This window comes from Callorhinus ursinus, unplaced genomic scaffold (genome assembly GCF_003265705.2).
Source record: "Callorhinus ursinus isolate GAN/ISIS: 27379988/994484 unplaced genomic scaffold, GSC_fseal_2.0 scaffold86, whole genome shotgun sequence".
Classification (NCBI taxonomy): domain Eukaryota; kingdom Metazoa; phylum Chordata; class Mammalia; order Carnivora; family Otariidae; genus Callorhinus; species Callorhinus ursinus.
This window is the reverse complement of record NW_027397148.1, coordinates 580,515-596,584: the sequence shown is the minus strand read 5'-3', so window position 1 is coordinate 596,584 and position 16,070 is coordinate 580,515. Positions and strand designations below refer to the sequence as shown.

General features: G+C 40.7%; 1 protein-coding gene across 29 annotated transcripts in view; it reads left to right on the top strand.

Annotated features, from left to right (window-relative positions):
- Positions 1 to 16,070, top strand: part of LDLRAD4 (low density lipoprotein receptor class A domain containing 4) — a 450,420-nt gene that overhangs the window by 335,695 nt on the left and 98,655 nt on the right. Inside the window, exon 1 of one of the 29 annotated variants that reach the window (XM_073888069.1) lies at positions 7,485 to 7,648. The exons of the other annotated variants lie outside the window; for them this stretch is intronic. The gene's annotated coding sequence lies outside the window, so the exon portion shown is untranslated. Of the gene's footprint in view, positions 1 to 7,484; positions 7,649 to 16,070 lie in introns of those variants that run through there. 29 annotated transcript variants of the gene reach the window in all.

Sequence of the window (16,070 nt, the reverse complement as noted above, 5' to 3'; positions counted from 1 at the left end):
AAGATTTTATTTATTTGAGAGAGAATGAGAGACAGAGAGCATGAGAGGGAAGAGGGTCAGAGGGAGAAGCAGACTCCCCGCCGAGCAGGGAGCCCGATGCGGGACTCGATCCCGGGACTCCAGGATCATGACCTGAGCCGAAGGCAGTCGCTCAACCAACTGAGCCACCCAGGCGCCCCTTAAAAAAATTTATTCTATAAATGTGATTAATTACATTGATTTTCAGATATTAAACCAACCTTTCATCCTTGGGATAAATCCCATTTGGCCATGATGTATTATCCTTCTTATATATTGTTGGATTTGCTAAAATTTTGTCAAGGACTTTTTGCATCTGGATTCATGAGAGATATTGACCTATTGTTTCTCTCTTGTGTGATGCCTTTATTTGCTTTGGTATCAGTGTAATAATGGCCTCATAAAATAAGATGAGAAATGCCCCTCCTCCTCTATTTTCTGAAATAATTTGTATGATTGGTATTATTTCTTCCTTAAATATTTGATAATTTCAATAAAATTCATCAGAGAAGCCATCTGGGTCTGGGGGACAGGTATTTAATTACATATTCAAATTGTTTAATTGATGTAGAGCTCTTCAGTTTTTCTATTCTTTCTTGCATTCAATTTTGCTTTCATATGTCTTTCAAGAAATTTGTCCATTTTCATCTGAATTGTAAAATTTATTGGCACAAAACTTTTCATAACATTATTATCCTTTCAATATTTGTAGGATTTGTAGTGGTATTTCCTCTTTTATTCCTGATGTTGGTAATTTGTGTCTTCTCTCTTTTCTTCTTGACCAGACTAGTTACAGGTTTATTAGTTTTGTTGATCTTGTCAAATAACCAGCTTTTCTCTGTGTGATTTTCTTCCATTTACTTACTTTGGATTTAGTTTGTTCTTTTTCTGATTTATTAAAGTGGAAACTCAGATCATTTATTTTATATCTATCTTCTTCTCTAATACAAGCATTTAAAGCTGTAGGCATCACTCAAAGCCCTGCTTTCCCTATGTCCCACAAATTTTGAAATGTTTTATTTTTACTATTTATTTCCAAAATATTTTCTAATTTCCCTCATGATTTCTTCTTTGGCTCATGGATTATTTAAAAATGAATTGTTTAATTTCTAATTATTGGGACTTACCTAGTCATCTTAATATTGTTAATTTCTGATTTAATTTCATTGTGGTCAGTGCACTGTGTATGATGATTTCAGGATTTAAAATTAATTACCCCTTGTCTTAAGGTCTAGACTTGAAAAAGAATGTCTGTTATGCTGTGGTTAGATGTAAAGTCTCTTGTAAGTCCTGGTGGTTGACAGTATTTTTCAGATCTTTTATGTCTTTGCCATTTTCTAAGTAATTATCATTAGTTTTGGGTCAGCAGACTATAGTTTGTGGGCTAACTCTATTCTGCTGCATGTTTTTATAGATAAAGTTTTATTGAAGGACAGCTATACTCATTTTTTACATATCATCTCTGGCTGTTTTGTGCTACCAAAGTTAGAGTTCATTAATTTTAATAGAGACTGTATCGCCCAGAAAGCCTACAGTATTTCTTATCTGTTCCTTTATAGAAAAAAATGTCTTGACCCCTCTACTGAAACACCACTTTATAATGTTGTTCTAGCAACTACCGGGGAGAAGGGATTAAAATATTTATTTGTGATAGTTGTAGTTGTCTATTTCTCCTTTTGATTTTGTTTTTGCTTTATGTGTTTTGATTCTCTTTTCAAGCATTTACACATTTGTGATTGTTACGTCCTCCTAATGAATTGACCCTTTCATTATAGTGAAATGTCCCTTTTTATCTCTGGTGATACTTATTATTATGAAGTCTATTGTATTTGATATTAATGTTGCCATTCTATCCTTATGCTCACTATTTGTATTATACAGTTAATCCTTGAACAACATGGATTTGAACTGTGGGGGTCCACTTATACTTGGATTTTTTCGAATACATACAGTACAGTTCTATAAATGTATTTTCTTAATATTGTTTTCTTTAGCTTTCTTTATTGTAAGAATACAGTATATAATACATACAACATAAAAATTTGTGTTAATCAGTTATTTATCTTATCAGTAAGGCTTCCAGTCAAAAGTATGCTATTACTAATTAAGTTTTGGGGAAGTCAAAAGTTATATGCACCGATGCCTAGGTGGCTCAGTCGGTTAAGCGTCTGCCTTCAGCTCAGATCATGATCCCAGGATGCTGGGATCGAGTCCCTCATCAGGCTCCTTGCTCGGCGGGGAGCCTGCTTCTCCCTCTGCCTGACCTGCCTGCTGCTCTACCTGCTTGTACTCTCTCTCTCTGCCAAATAAATAAAAATCTAAAAAAAAAAAAGGTTAATGCAGAGTTTGGACTGAATGGGAGGGGGTTCCTGACCCCTGTTTTGTTCAAGGGCCAATATAAATCTTTTCAGGCAGTGTACCTGAAGCTATTTATTTATTTCTGAAAGTTGCATAACACACAGGGTATAAAGTGTAAGTGTCTAATGGAAATGGAGCTTGAGAAACTGCCTGGAAACTGAGGAAACTATGGATTGGCAGTTTGGTCAGGGTTGTACATATAAAATTCATCAACTGTTCCTGTTGTACCTGAGTTGCAGCAGGAAACCAAGTCTCCTCATTATTGCAAACAGGCATGGATGAGTTTAGTTTGTATAACCCTGATCATATTATCAGTAATTGATTTCTTCATCTGTAAAAAGGGGATAAGAATACATTTGTATTTATCTCCTATCAAATTAATGTATATGGATAGTTCTGCATATGACAAAGCACCATTAAAGAATTATTTATAAGAGGGGACAGTATGGTGTAAATGGGAGCAAAAAGCAGCTTTCCATTCATAGATTTTGCTGGGTGTGGATATGAAAGGTGTCATTTAAATTTTTGACTTCTTTTGTGACTCTTTTACTGTCACTATGAAAAGCCTTCTTTAGGAAATTGAGGCTAGTGTTTTGCTTCTCTTTGGTTCTAAATGGGAAATTCACTTTCCTTTAGTGTAACTTTTGATTTTGGCTTGAATTCTCTTCTCCTTATTACAAAGGGGGGACAAAAAGCACACCACAAGTGGTTCCTGCCAACTTATCTTTTTCTCAAAGTGGAGTGGTTGCTCTTACAGGCACGTTTGAGTAGTAAACTCTTGTTGGGAAATCATCTTTTTACCTTCCCAATAGCCTGTATTCTGGAGGCCTCTGGAGAGACTTGGGGTGCAGAAGTGGGTATGATGCGTCTGATGGATGAGCACAGCAACCCGTCCTGTGGAGCAGGGACGTGCCTGTTTGAAGTCTAACTAGCTGAAGGAAGGATTTAGTAGTATAATGTTTCAGTCATTAAATGTAGCTCAATTTCATTTTGTTTTATTGGTGTAGAAATAGAGCTATTCAAGGAAGGAACCAGAACTTGAGGAAGCTCAAGTTTTGCCAACAGGAAAAACAGATACAAGCTTTTTTTCACCGTGTCCTTCACGATAGAAAGTTCTTGTCTTTGTGCATTGCAGATGAACAACATAGATTATTTTCCACCCCCTTTTCAGCTCTTTAAAGATGATCCGTGCTACCCTACTTTATACTGCCTATTTCAGTATTCATCACTGTTATAGTGTTTATGTTTTCTTCTTTGCCCAAATGGGAATAACAAATGAATCACATATGTATCATGATGGCTGTGTCTTGGCTGGAGGAAAGAAGTTATATCAGAAATTTGTAGGACTAGCATAAGGATTACTATATGCATAGTTGCGCAGTTGCATCCTGGATTAAGTACATGCAACAGGTAAAGAATATACTGTCTAAATACAATTCTTATTTCAAAGAGAAAATCTCCAGTTCATGAAAAGCAAGTGTAACTAGTGTAGTGGAGGAGAGGAAATGGGTGCCTAGCTGGCAGACAGATATCCAGATATGGAGCCAGGTGGCTGTGCCCTGGGCTAGCTAGAGCCAGTGGGTCCTTGAAAACCTTGGTTAGGTCTATTGGTACAGCCCTGATGGCCCTGACATCCATGGGCAGACTAAATGGTAGGCACCAGCATCCTAAAGCTCCTTTTGGCCCAAGAACAAGAAAATAGGTAAAACATACAGTTGAAAATTACATGACCAGCTGCCAGTGGAGGTTAGGTAAAACAGGGTTGGTTTTTTGTTTTGGTTTTTAGTTTTTGCATCAAATTTTCCACTTTATTTGTCTTTTGACAAAAAAAAAAAACAAATTAAAAAAAAACTGGTAAGAGTCATATGCCTAGAAATTGAGAACTCTGTAATTCTTTGTTTAGTCTCTAAGGCAAAGTAGATTTATATTTAAAATTAAGTGGACATTAAATAAACTCCAGTGTAATGTAAGGGCACTAATGTTTACAGATGTCTGCATTTGTTAAAGGCACAGGTAAGGGAAACAGGGAGTTCTGGGGTTTGTATTTTTTTCTGGAAGGAATAGGCATTTCAGATGTGTCCTATAGAGTTTTTGGTTTGTTTTTTTTTTTTCTTCAGATACATTCATAACTAACAGAGTTTCTGAAAGGTATTCAATCCTGTTTGGGAGCTGGAGATGTGTTTATGCTGTGGGTTGTTAAGTATATTTACAGCCTTTTCAGAGAGTTCAGTGGGGGGTTCTACAGTGGTTATTTATTAGTCTGCTTCAACAGCTGCTGGCTGGAATTAAAGAAAATAATCTATCCAGTGTGATTCATAGGAACATTATAAATCACTTCAGATTATAATGAGCAGTAGGAAAGGTAGTTTGAAGGAAACTCCACATATGTTGTTAGTTACAGTGTGTCAGGAGAAAGATCTGGTGTGAAATACATAGATAATCAGTGTCTGTTGATAGCAGTTTTTAAGATGGAAGACACTCCTGGTGTCTCAACAGCATTTTTTCTCTACTCTTACTTTTAGAGTTGCCTGGAGTTTTGCCCACTGAGGTCCCATCAAGTCTGTTGACATCTCCTTGTGGGGACTAAGCCAGTGCCTGGTCCCCTTTCTGTGGGCACTGCCAAATCTCTGTGATGGGAGTTTCCTGTGGCTGACATGGTCCATGTCTCTTCAGAAGGCAAGGAGCTGAGTCCTCATCCCTCACCTTCAAGACCAGCCTAACCCAACAAAGCATTCCCACCAGGGTATAAATTGGGCTGCCATTTTGGAAGGTTTTGGGGAGAATGTAACAAAACATAAAATGTTCTACCCAGCAGTTTAGACCAGTGCACAAGATAGATATTCAAGAATGCTCATTGTAACAGTTAAAAATGGTTCACTTTAAAGATTTATTTATTTATTTTAGAGAGAGAAAGAGAGCATGAGTGGGGGTGGACAGAGGGAGAGGGAGAGAAAATCTCAAGCAGACTCCATGCTGCGTGCAGAGCCCCACATGGGGCTTGATCTCACGACCCTGAGATCATGACCTGAGCTGAAACCAAGAGTCAGAGGCTCAACCGACAGCACCACCCAGGTGCCTCAAAAATGGTTCACTTTAAATTGCTCATTGTAATACTGAGAACTCAAGTTCACATAAGCACTGCCAAGAATGGGGACTTGGTTTAAGAAATTACAGAAGGAGAATTACCACAGACTACTGAGGGGGAAAAAAAAGAAAAAGCAGTGAGAGCCCTTTGATCTCTTATGCAAAAGTGTGAGTGTAGACTTGTGTGTTTGTATACAGAGGCATGAAGAAGGGTAACCACCAAAACATCAATGGTGGCTTTCTCGAGTGGTAGAGCAGCAAGGTTCCCTTTTGGGATGTGAGCTTGTTGACCCTAGAACTTGTGTTTCTTACTGAAAGGATTGTCCAGTGTTTTAATAGTCTGCATGTGTCTAGTTAATACTGAACATTACTAGCAATTAAGATGCCTCAGGACACTATTCTGTGGTCATAATGCTTGGAAATGTTTCTAAGTCTGGAGTATGAATTACCTTTGGACCTTGTCTGATGTGAGAAATTTAACTCACTAAATATATGAAGAAAAATAGGGGCATCTGGGTGGCTCAGATGGTTAAGTGTCTGCCTTTGGCTTAGGTCATGATCTCCAGGTCCTGGGATCGAGCCCCATGTTGGGCTCCCAGCTCAGCGGGGAGTCTGCTTCTCCTCTCCCTTTGCCAGTCTCCCGGCTTGTGCTCTCTCTGCTCTCTCTCTCTCAAATGAATAAATAAAATTAAAAAAAGTTTGAACTCAAATTCAACTTCTAACAGTAGTAAAGCTCTCTTCATGGAATGAATGTTGTGTCATTTACATTGGGGACTCAGGGGCTTAAAAAGTTGTGTCAATTCAGAATATAAGCCAGTGTATTTTGTGAAGTTATTTAATATCCACTTTTGGACTAGGCCTTGCTGACTCAGTAAATATTTGGCAATTGCATAGTCCTGAAGCACGTGATCACCATCTGGCATCCCTTCCCTTCCCACCTCGTGTCTGATCACTTTCTGCACAGTATTTCCCAGGACTACTGGCTCTTTCACGTCTGCACGCCTGTGCTCACACCCGTTTCCTCTATCCTGATGTACCTTTTCTACCCGAATCAGATCGACGACCCCGCCTTGATGAAGCCAGCCTTGATCCCCCCAGGCAGAACTGCCAGTTTCTTCTTGCATCGCTATACAGGTTCCTGTGACAATCCTGTGCATATGGTGTCACCCTTGTTGTTTAAGTGTTAGTCTCCTTCCCCTTCCGTTGGCCTCCGGAGGGCGGGCTTGTAGTCCTCTTCATAGCAACCCTCAGGAAGAGTGGGAGGGGAAGAGGTGCCGTTCCAGAAACAGAACTCCCCTCTCTTTTTATGTTGCTTTTTCTTGTGAGTCCTTGGTGTTTTTAAACAAATCCTCTCCCTGCCTCAGACGCTACTTTGAGCACAGATCTGCTGTCTTCCCGGGTTTACAAGGAAAGAGGCCTCTTGTGTATTCAAGCTCTAAGGGACAGAAGGTGCCTCCCATTTGCCTGTATCCTCTCTGAGTCCTTTCTGATGTTTTCCTTCTCCATCTCTCCTTTGCCTGGTTGCCCAGCTGTTAAGGGAGAATCATCTCTCTGAATAAACAAGGAAGATGTGGTCTGCAAGTTGGTGCCTTTTATAGGCAGTTAACCTGGTACAGTTGGGCAGTAAGCAGAGCAGCCTGCTCCCATAGCAGGGGTGCCCCTGCTCTGTTGGCTGGTTGCTTATGGAAAGGCAATTTAGGGATCACCCATTTCTATTTCTTTCTTTTTTTTTTTAATTTTACCCATTTCCATTTCTTAAGGATTTCTTATTGAACGTGGTTCTTCTGATTCAGTCCTGCCATTAAGTCCAATCACTGCCCTCCCTTGAAAGCTTGCTTGTCAGGTGCAGGTAACCAGTACATAGATGAGCAGTCAGCTTCATGTGTCCTTGTGCCTTCTTGGGATGAGCAGTGTCTAAGTTAGGCTGGAGCTGGGAGTCTTAAGTGCCTGGTCCTAAAATTATCTCCATCCTATCTCTGCAGCCTTCTCCTGCCAGAACACTCCCAGCAGCTGTGAGCCTCTTGGGTGTGGAGCCATCTGATTTTTGAGACCATCTGGCTCTTTCCTTTATGGTTCTATCCATTGTGCTCCTGAGCCCATGGAATGTATGCAGCAATACTTTTCTTTACTGAATGGTGTGCTCGTGGGGGACAAGGGACATGGACGCGTGTAATTTAAGGTCTAAAAGGTATGAGAATCCCTGAAGGAGGTTTAACAAACTGAATTGAAGAACAAGACCTTTTTCAACAGGAGAAAATGTGCACTGTTGCATTATTGTTAAAATTAGCATCCCATCTTTTGGTAAGCATATATAAATTATCTTCGTATTTGACCCTCTTGGTCTGTCTTACATTACGTCTCAGAGCTAGATTGGTGAAATCACCTGGAGTTTGTTGTTGGTGAGTGAGAGGCAGCCTGTGGGGTCATCCAAACCCAGATTCTTCCCTTTATCTGCTTTGTGCCCTTGGGGAAGTCAGTCAAACTTCTAAATCACAGTTTCTTCAGTAAGGACCTAATACCTACCTCAAACAGGACTTCTGGGAGAACTAAGTAAGAAGATGTACATGAGGGGAACCAGCACAACCTCTGGCATGCAGCAGGTGTCTAGGGACACCTGGACACCCCCGCCCCCGCACATGCAAACCACACATGTGCGCACGCACACACACACACACACACACACACACACACACACACACACACAGTATGAGTCAGACATGGAACTGAGCCTAGCATTTGCCAACTCTCAGTCCTGACACTGCTGTCTAAATTGCTGGGCCTGCTATGGAACCATGCTGCTTTTCAAAAATAACATTCAGAAAGAGGATTGAGAAATGTTAGTAGAAAATGAGATTATTGCCTGAGGCACTGGTCTGCCTCGGGGCTGTTTTCCTGGAGTGTAATTTCCCAATCAGGGTGCTGCCCTGGGCCAGGGACATTTTTAGGGTGCCATGGAGTCACAACTGTTGATTTTGTTAATAGGGTAAACAAACCTTCTTGAACACCATAAATAGTAGAAGCTATGCTTTCCTTCCCACTTCCTAAGCAGGGAAGGTATTTGAAGCTGGAAAGAATTGAGCCCTGAGCTTAATACAGTTACAGATCTGAAAAGAAAACTATGTACAAAGATGTGTTTTCAGGAGACAGAAAATTATGAAATCAGCCCAGCAGTAGGCCCAGAAATTGATTTACCTTGAGTGGCTTCTGGCAATAATTGATTGTTGATGACGGCAGCCTGCATGGTGGACTGTGAAAGTGGAGTTTGTGTGTAGTTGCAAAGCACCTACTGAAAACATACTGTTTTCACGTAAGTAGACGAGAAGGGAGGACAGTCAGCTTATAGGTGGGTGGACCTAACCAAGGACTTACTGAAATCTGAACACACCAGAAAATTTTCAGAGGACAGAGGGAAGCCATCTTTATAATAGTGATGTTTCATAGGCCAAGAGAGGCTTAGTTCAAGTTTCAGATGTTACCTCGGACAAAGGGCTCAACTCCCTGAAACATTTCAAAATGTCAGAAGTAATGGGGGGTCACATTTCTTGTGTCTCTTTACATGCTTACCTGTATTTTTCAAATTTTCTAAAATGAGCAGGTATTACTTTTGTAATTGAAGGTATCATTAGACAAAGTATAAATTAAACTTTCTTAGAATGTGACCATCCATCCTATGAAGTCAACCCTGAGGTGTTAATGGTCAGACCATTCAGGCTTATCCATCAGGGCCCTCGGAAGTTTCTTAGCTGGGAGAAGAGGGCAGAGTTAGCATTTTCTTCTTGATGGTCCTAATTGCCTAGGCAGCATGGATCTCGTGGACACTGCAGATGGAGTGCGAGGGAAGATGGTTCTGGGACTCCAGTAGCCTGTATGTCTCGCGCCGTGCTCCCTGACACTCATTGCCTCTTTAACACACTGTTGAGCTACCCACTAGTCATGCATGTTCAGATCAGATGCCTGGAATCCAAGAGCTCTAGGTGATAAATAGGGAAGAGAAGGGGACTCTTTGGGGGCTTTGCTCCATAATATCCAAATTATATGTAAGTGAATCCTTTTGGCAGAACCAAAATTCAGGCTGATATAAATTTGATTAAGTGTAAACTTTCACAGATTAAGACCTATTCAGGGATGCTGTACACATCCCAGTGCCCAAAGAAAATGGTTCTGTATAATCTTATCTTAACCCTGTTGGGATTCAGTAATGGCTTTCTCTTTTATGGAGTGATGTGTTTAGTACCAGAAGCAAGCTCGGTTGCTCTTTGATGTGACTACCATGCAGCAGTCCACCATGAGTTGTATTTGTCAGTAGCAAATGAGTCACAGGGGCAGAGAGGAGGCTATGATAAGACTGGAAGGGCAGGAAAGAGATGGGAGATGTTATGGAGGGAAGAAAGCTAATTTATTACACCAAGGTACTTAGTGAGTGCCTACTGTGTTCGGGTCATACTGGGGTTGAATCATTAAGAGATGATACCTGTTAACGTTTCTTAAAAGGCAGGGAAAGCCAAACGAACAAGACTGGGGTTATGAAGAACCCAATCGATGGAGTCATTTGGCTTCATTTGGAGTTACAGTACTAGAGAGTTACCTTAAACCCAAAGCTGAGATGGAATACTATCAGTATGGGAGGATGGGGTTCCAGTGCAGTCTCTATAACTGTGGAATCACAAGCCCATTGCTTCCCCTTTCTGGCCTCATTTCTCCCACGTGTAAAATGAGCATTTGTGTCTGTGCTGAGAGGCCTTTCAGGATTAGGACTTATAGGTCAGCCTCTGCCATTCTGTTGGGGGTTCAGCTAGGAGTGGGCTTATGAGAGCCAACAGCAGTTGAGACAGAGAAACAGATTTACTGCACAGATGGAGAGGTGGGTCCAGTCTTTTTCTGATGTTCATAGCTCTTCAGGTAGAAAGCTCAGCAGTAAATGGCTGAAGATGGCAATTTTTTTTTTTAAATACCACAACCCCACCGCAGTTTGATGTAACTGAATAATATGATGAAGAATATGATGGGTTTACTCGGTGTCCTGGAAGAAAAGTGACAAACTGTTGTCATACCTGAAGACGCATTTGCTCCCTGTGGTTTGTAGGTCACATAATATGAACTAACTAGGCATAATGCCCTGGAAGGACATCTGGTCTCCGTCACACTGCTCACCTGGCTCAGTGAAAGTGCGGATAAGAGAGTATGGCTCCTGCATGCAAGTGGGTTCACCTCAGGGATTATGAAGCAGCAGGGAATGTTGTGAAATCACTAGGGGAACATGAGCTCACTTAGAGTGATGGTATTACAGCATTCCCCTTGATGGAGGCATCCCCTTCTCTTGAATTTATGTCACTTAAAAAGATAACATTTGAAATTCTGGTTGATGAGGTAAGGCTGTGAGCTGTTGTGATTTTTTTGACATCTTGAAATTTATGGGTGCTAGATAGGATTACAATGGGCCCAGATGTTAGCATTTACATTCTCATGCCTGTGAGAATTATGCTTCTCCCTTTGTTACTCTTCTTTCTGATATTGACTTTATTTCAATTAAATCATCTTGAGATAAAAAGGAAGGAAATATGTAGCATTTCATCATTTACCTGAGTAGCATCCATTCAGAGTGCATGGTTCTTTATACCTTAAATTGGGATTACAGATTCTGGGCTTCTTTGAAAGCTAGAACTATTAAAAAAAATTAACTTCCTGCACAAACTACTTGAGAGTAAGAACAATGTCTGAAACTTGTTGAAAAAAAAATCTATTAATGTCTAACAATGTGGTTCCACTTTATTAAGTACTTAATAAATATTAGATGGCATAATATAATGAATACTGATTGCTTCCATTTTGCCTTCTCAAGGTGGGGCTCTCTTAATTATTTCATGAGTCCAAGGGCAACTTCTTGAATTTCCAGCTCCCCAAAAGCAAGCAGCTACTTTAGTTGAGTTTCACTTTTGTCACATGATGTTGTTATATAGCAAACCCTCAATTTTTCTTAACAAGAGAGAAATATGATGTTGGTGTGCACTTTACAAACACATAGTCACATGCGGTGGAGGGGGGTGCTTGGTTGGGATGGCACTATGATGTTTCAGAAAAGCTGTATAAAGATGAGAAATATTTGCATCTAGGCACAGAAGGAGGCACCATGCAAGCATCTAATTTGCTAAGCTCCCTGCTGGCAGTTTTTAACGCCCTGTTGATTTTATTAAACATTCTTAATAAGAATTTGGAGTTTTATTTAGGCTAAAACCATAATGAAAACAGCTGTCTTCATTTCTCAGAAACCATGAAAGTCACACGGTTGAGGAATCAACACTGATCAGGGGAGCTGGTCCAGGTCACAGACGAGGTGCAGCTTCTAAAAGATCTGATTAGGGAGCTCAAGGTCATGGTATTTTTCTGTATAAGATTCTAAAAGACCAAATGGTTCTGTTAAATTTATTTTACTCACAGAGGCATTTAATTTGAAGAAGAAATATGTAATTGTGTTTTTACATGTCTAAAGAAAGGGAATTGAACCTGAATATTTGAGCGTGAGAGTGAAACATAAAATAAAAGTCTGTGGCTACTGAGAGAAGAGGATTTGGAGTTCTAGTAGAAGACCAGAAAGAAGAAACTCGGTAAGAATAAGGAGTTAAAAAAAAAAAAAAAAAGACGACGACGAAGAAGGAGTTAAAATTCGCCCCTGACCATGTTGTGCTCCAGACAAACAGTGTCTGGGGGCAAATAGGACTCTCATGTTCTAGTCTGTGGCATTTAACAGCTTCTAGCTTCTTAGCTCTTGCTTTCTTAGTTTTTCTCCTGAAGTGGACAGCAGAGTGGTCAAGAAGACGACTTTGCTTTCAAGTGAAAATAGGTTAGATGGAGGCGTTACCAATTTAGTAGCCTGGGGAACTTGTTTAGTAGCCTGGGGAACTGAAGTTTCTTAATTTTTCTGAGTTGTATTTGTTCTATAAAATGGAGATGATATTACCTGCTTCATGGGTCATTCTGAACTACTGCCATCATCCAACCGCCACATTTTTATTCAGCAAACTTTTTTTTTTGAATGTTGACCATGTCCACAAAGAGAAATCTTAGGCACAGTTGTTGTCTTCAATGGGCTTCCTCCTACTTAATATAAGACTTGAAGAAAACAGAATATTACAAATTAGAACATGACAAGTGCCACAAAAAAGTTTCCAACAAAATGTTGTAGATCTGTAGAGAGAATAAGGGATGGCTTCATGGGGAGTGTAAAAAATACAGAACCTTGAGCAAAAACTCACCTCACATGTAATAGGAAAATGGTTTCATCCACGGAATTGCTTAATTTCTGTAATAAAGAGAAAGCTAGCTTAAGAAGAATCTTCACCTGAAGCCTAGGTGTCTCAGTCGATTGAGCGTCTGACTCTTGATTTTGGCTCAGGTTGTGATCACGGGGTCACAAGATCAAACCCTGCATCAGGTTCCATGCTGGGCGTGCAGCCTGCTTGAGATTCTCTCTCTCTCCCTCTCCTTCTGCCCCTTCCCCTCGCATGCATGCGCTCTAAATAAATAAGTAAATAGATAAGTAAATAAATAAAATAAAAAGAAAGAAACATCTTCACCTGATTGATGTTATGCAGATTGTGATTGATGAAAACAAAATTCTAGAACCCGTAGGGGATTTGTGGAGAGACTTAATATTGGGAACTACAAAGGGTTTGGAATAACTGCAAGCTCACTGGTGTAGAACATGGCTGGGTTCAGTTGTATTATGAAAGCATACTATGATAATAAGAAAGGAAATCTTCCTGATAACAGTGATAAGGAAGGTGCTGAGTGTGATGGTTTAGACTGGCTATGTTGAGGTGCCTGTAAAGACTGAGTAGTACTGAGTAGTGTTCTGTAATATATTTAAATAATAGCAACTACACAAGGGTTCACATCACCATTAGTTTAAGAAAAATTAGAGAACCAGGAGCTAACCACAAGTCTAGGTATAAGCTCAAGCATATCAAAGTGGTCCAGCTGACAGATCCCTGGTGGCTGCCCAGATCTAGGGGTGTTCTAGAGAATCTCATGAAGGGCAAGAACCTGAGTCACATCGAAAGTGGTGTCCAGAGTCTGTCTCCTGACCTTTGTGTCAAGTATGAGTCCCTTCCTCAGTGTCCAGCCAATGCTGATTTCCTATTTGGCATGTCCCATTCTTTGCCTCCATTGAGCCCTCTCTGATATGCACAGATGCCACCACCCTGGGTTGGGACCCTCTGACATACTATCCCCAGCCACACCCTCCTTGCAGTAGCGTGTGGTGTGAACACTAGTTCCCCATCTGTGCCCAGAGATTTGACTTCTAGATCACAAGGTAGCAGAGCAGTCAGTACGTCTTCCAGGTGCCCTGCCAGTGATTTCTGTGTGTCTCTGAATATTATCACTACCAACAACCCACTTCCTAAAACGTTTAGCAGCACCCAATTTTCAACTTCACCTCCAGTGGTCTTTCGTCCCCCTGTAAGCAGTAGTAGAGGCTGGTCTGATGGAATGACAGGGGCTGTCCCACCTAGTCCTGGGACAGCTGCACAGACCTTCCCTTCAAGGTCATCTTACAAAGATTAAGTGCTCCTGTTGGGTTTCTTTCTACAAAGAACACATTTTATGTTCCATCTATGTACAGACTCATTTGTGTCGTGCTCCTGAGCCAGAATCACATATTGACACAGTGGGAAGAGTGAGTCCTGCAAGGTGGCTGAAGCCTCAGCTGTCATAGAGCATATGTGATAGAGCAGAGAGCAAGGAGATGGCCCTAGGTTTGCAGGGAGAGTGAGAGTGACCCGAGAAAGACAGAAGAAAGTAGCCCAAAAGCTGAAACTTGGTGAAATTGGGAGAAGTGATACTAGATGAGTGGGCAGGACAGTATCACAGAGCACCTGATGACGGAGGGGACAGTTGAAGGCCCCTAGCCAAGGGGGAAAGCAGGGAGAATGGGAAAGAAACCACTTGCACAGTTAGGCTGAGAAGCCCCAGACCTGCAGTGCATTTGGACTTGTGAAGTGGGCAGATCAACCAGGTGAGGCACAGAGAGACCAAGTGAGCATCCCAGTCCTGCAACACCCAGTGATGAGACAGGGCAAGAAAGTACAGGTGGATAGCTACTGACATCTTGGAAGCCCAGCGCTGTGAGGAGGGCACACATTTCTGTTGTGAAAGTTACTGCTCACATTTCATGTGCCCTAGTCCTCTCTGCCTCAGACAGATTTGGAGGGCTTGTGCACTATCTCTAGACCTTGGTTTTCACATCTTTAAAAATATCTTCAAGATTCCTTTAGCCCCTGACAAGTCATGATGCTGCCCAGCCTGGGTTCATGTTCATGTTTCCTTGACTCTGCCCCTCTTCATGGTTCTCTGCACAGTTTGGTTTGGGCCTTTGGTTGGTGGCCAGATACTCCCCTTTATCCCACTACTTCCTAATGACTGGAAGACAATAGCTGACTGTCCCCATGGCTTCTAGGGGAGTTTTGCTCTCTACTTCCCCTTTCCTGGTATGTCTTGATTTTATAAGGTGCTGCTCTTCTGGAAGGTATGGGGAAGGTGATAGAACCTACATTTGGCCAGTTTCACTTTTCATTGGCTACCCTAGTAGAGAACGTGCATGTAGTTATTTACTGAGTTTCAGTTTGGGATTGCCTATAGATTTTTTTTTTTTTAATTTAAATTCAGTTAGCCAACTGAGAGTACATCATTAGTTTCAGGTGTAGTGTTCAATAAATTATCAGTTGCATATAACACCCAGTGCTCATCACATCACGTGCCCTCTTTAATGCACATCACCCAATTACCCCACCCCCCCACTGACCTCCCCTCCAGCAACCCTCAGTTTGTTTCCTACAGTTAAGAGTCTCTCATGGCTTTTCTCCCTCTCTGATGACTTCCCAGGTTTTCTTTACCTGGCTTTATTTCTCTCTTGTTAAGAAAAATCGAGGGTTTGCTATATAAAAAAGAACCTACAATTAGGTTGAAACTAACCATAATCATTTGATTTGATTTGATTTGGGTTCATTTATTTTCTTTATTATTTGATTAGTTAAGACTTCACCCATCCTTGCTATAGTCTTAAGGAAGGATTTGAAAAATGACAAGTGGTTAGTATTTTGTTATTATATATTTTTAGTAAATATGATATTCTGGTTGAGTCTAAATATATGCAGACCTGGAACAGTGTTAAAATTATTTATGAGTGGGAAATAGATGAAAATAAATAAAAAGACTTATAGTTGATGATTTGTTCAGTATCACTTAGCAACATCAATGTTTTTATCCACAAATAAAGGTCTCCTGTTTGGTGCATGTTGAAAATATTTGTACACTTACGTGTTTGTGACCTTGTGTACACATTATCTAAGGCACAAGGATCGTTTTGGTTGTTGCTGGGTTTACAGTACTTAATTTGGGTGTCTAGACACTGGGTATAGTGACAGAAAAGCATCTGAAAATGTGAGACAAGATTTTAAAGAATGGTACTCTCAAAATATGTCTGCAAACTGCCTCTTAACACAGAAATAAATTCAATTACAGAGTTAGCAAAATCCTAAATTAAAAGGATTTGTTTCCTCTAAAATAATTATTTGCATGATTTGAACATCAGTTTTTCCTTTTCAGAAGTTGAA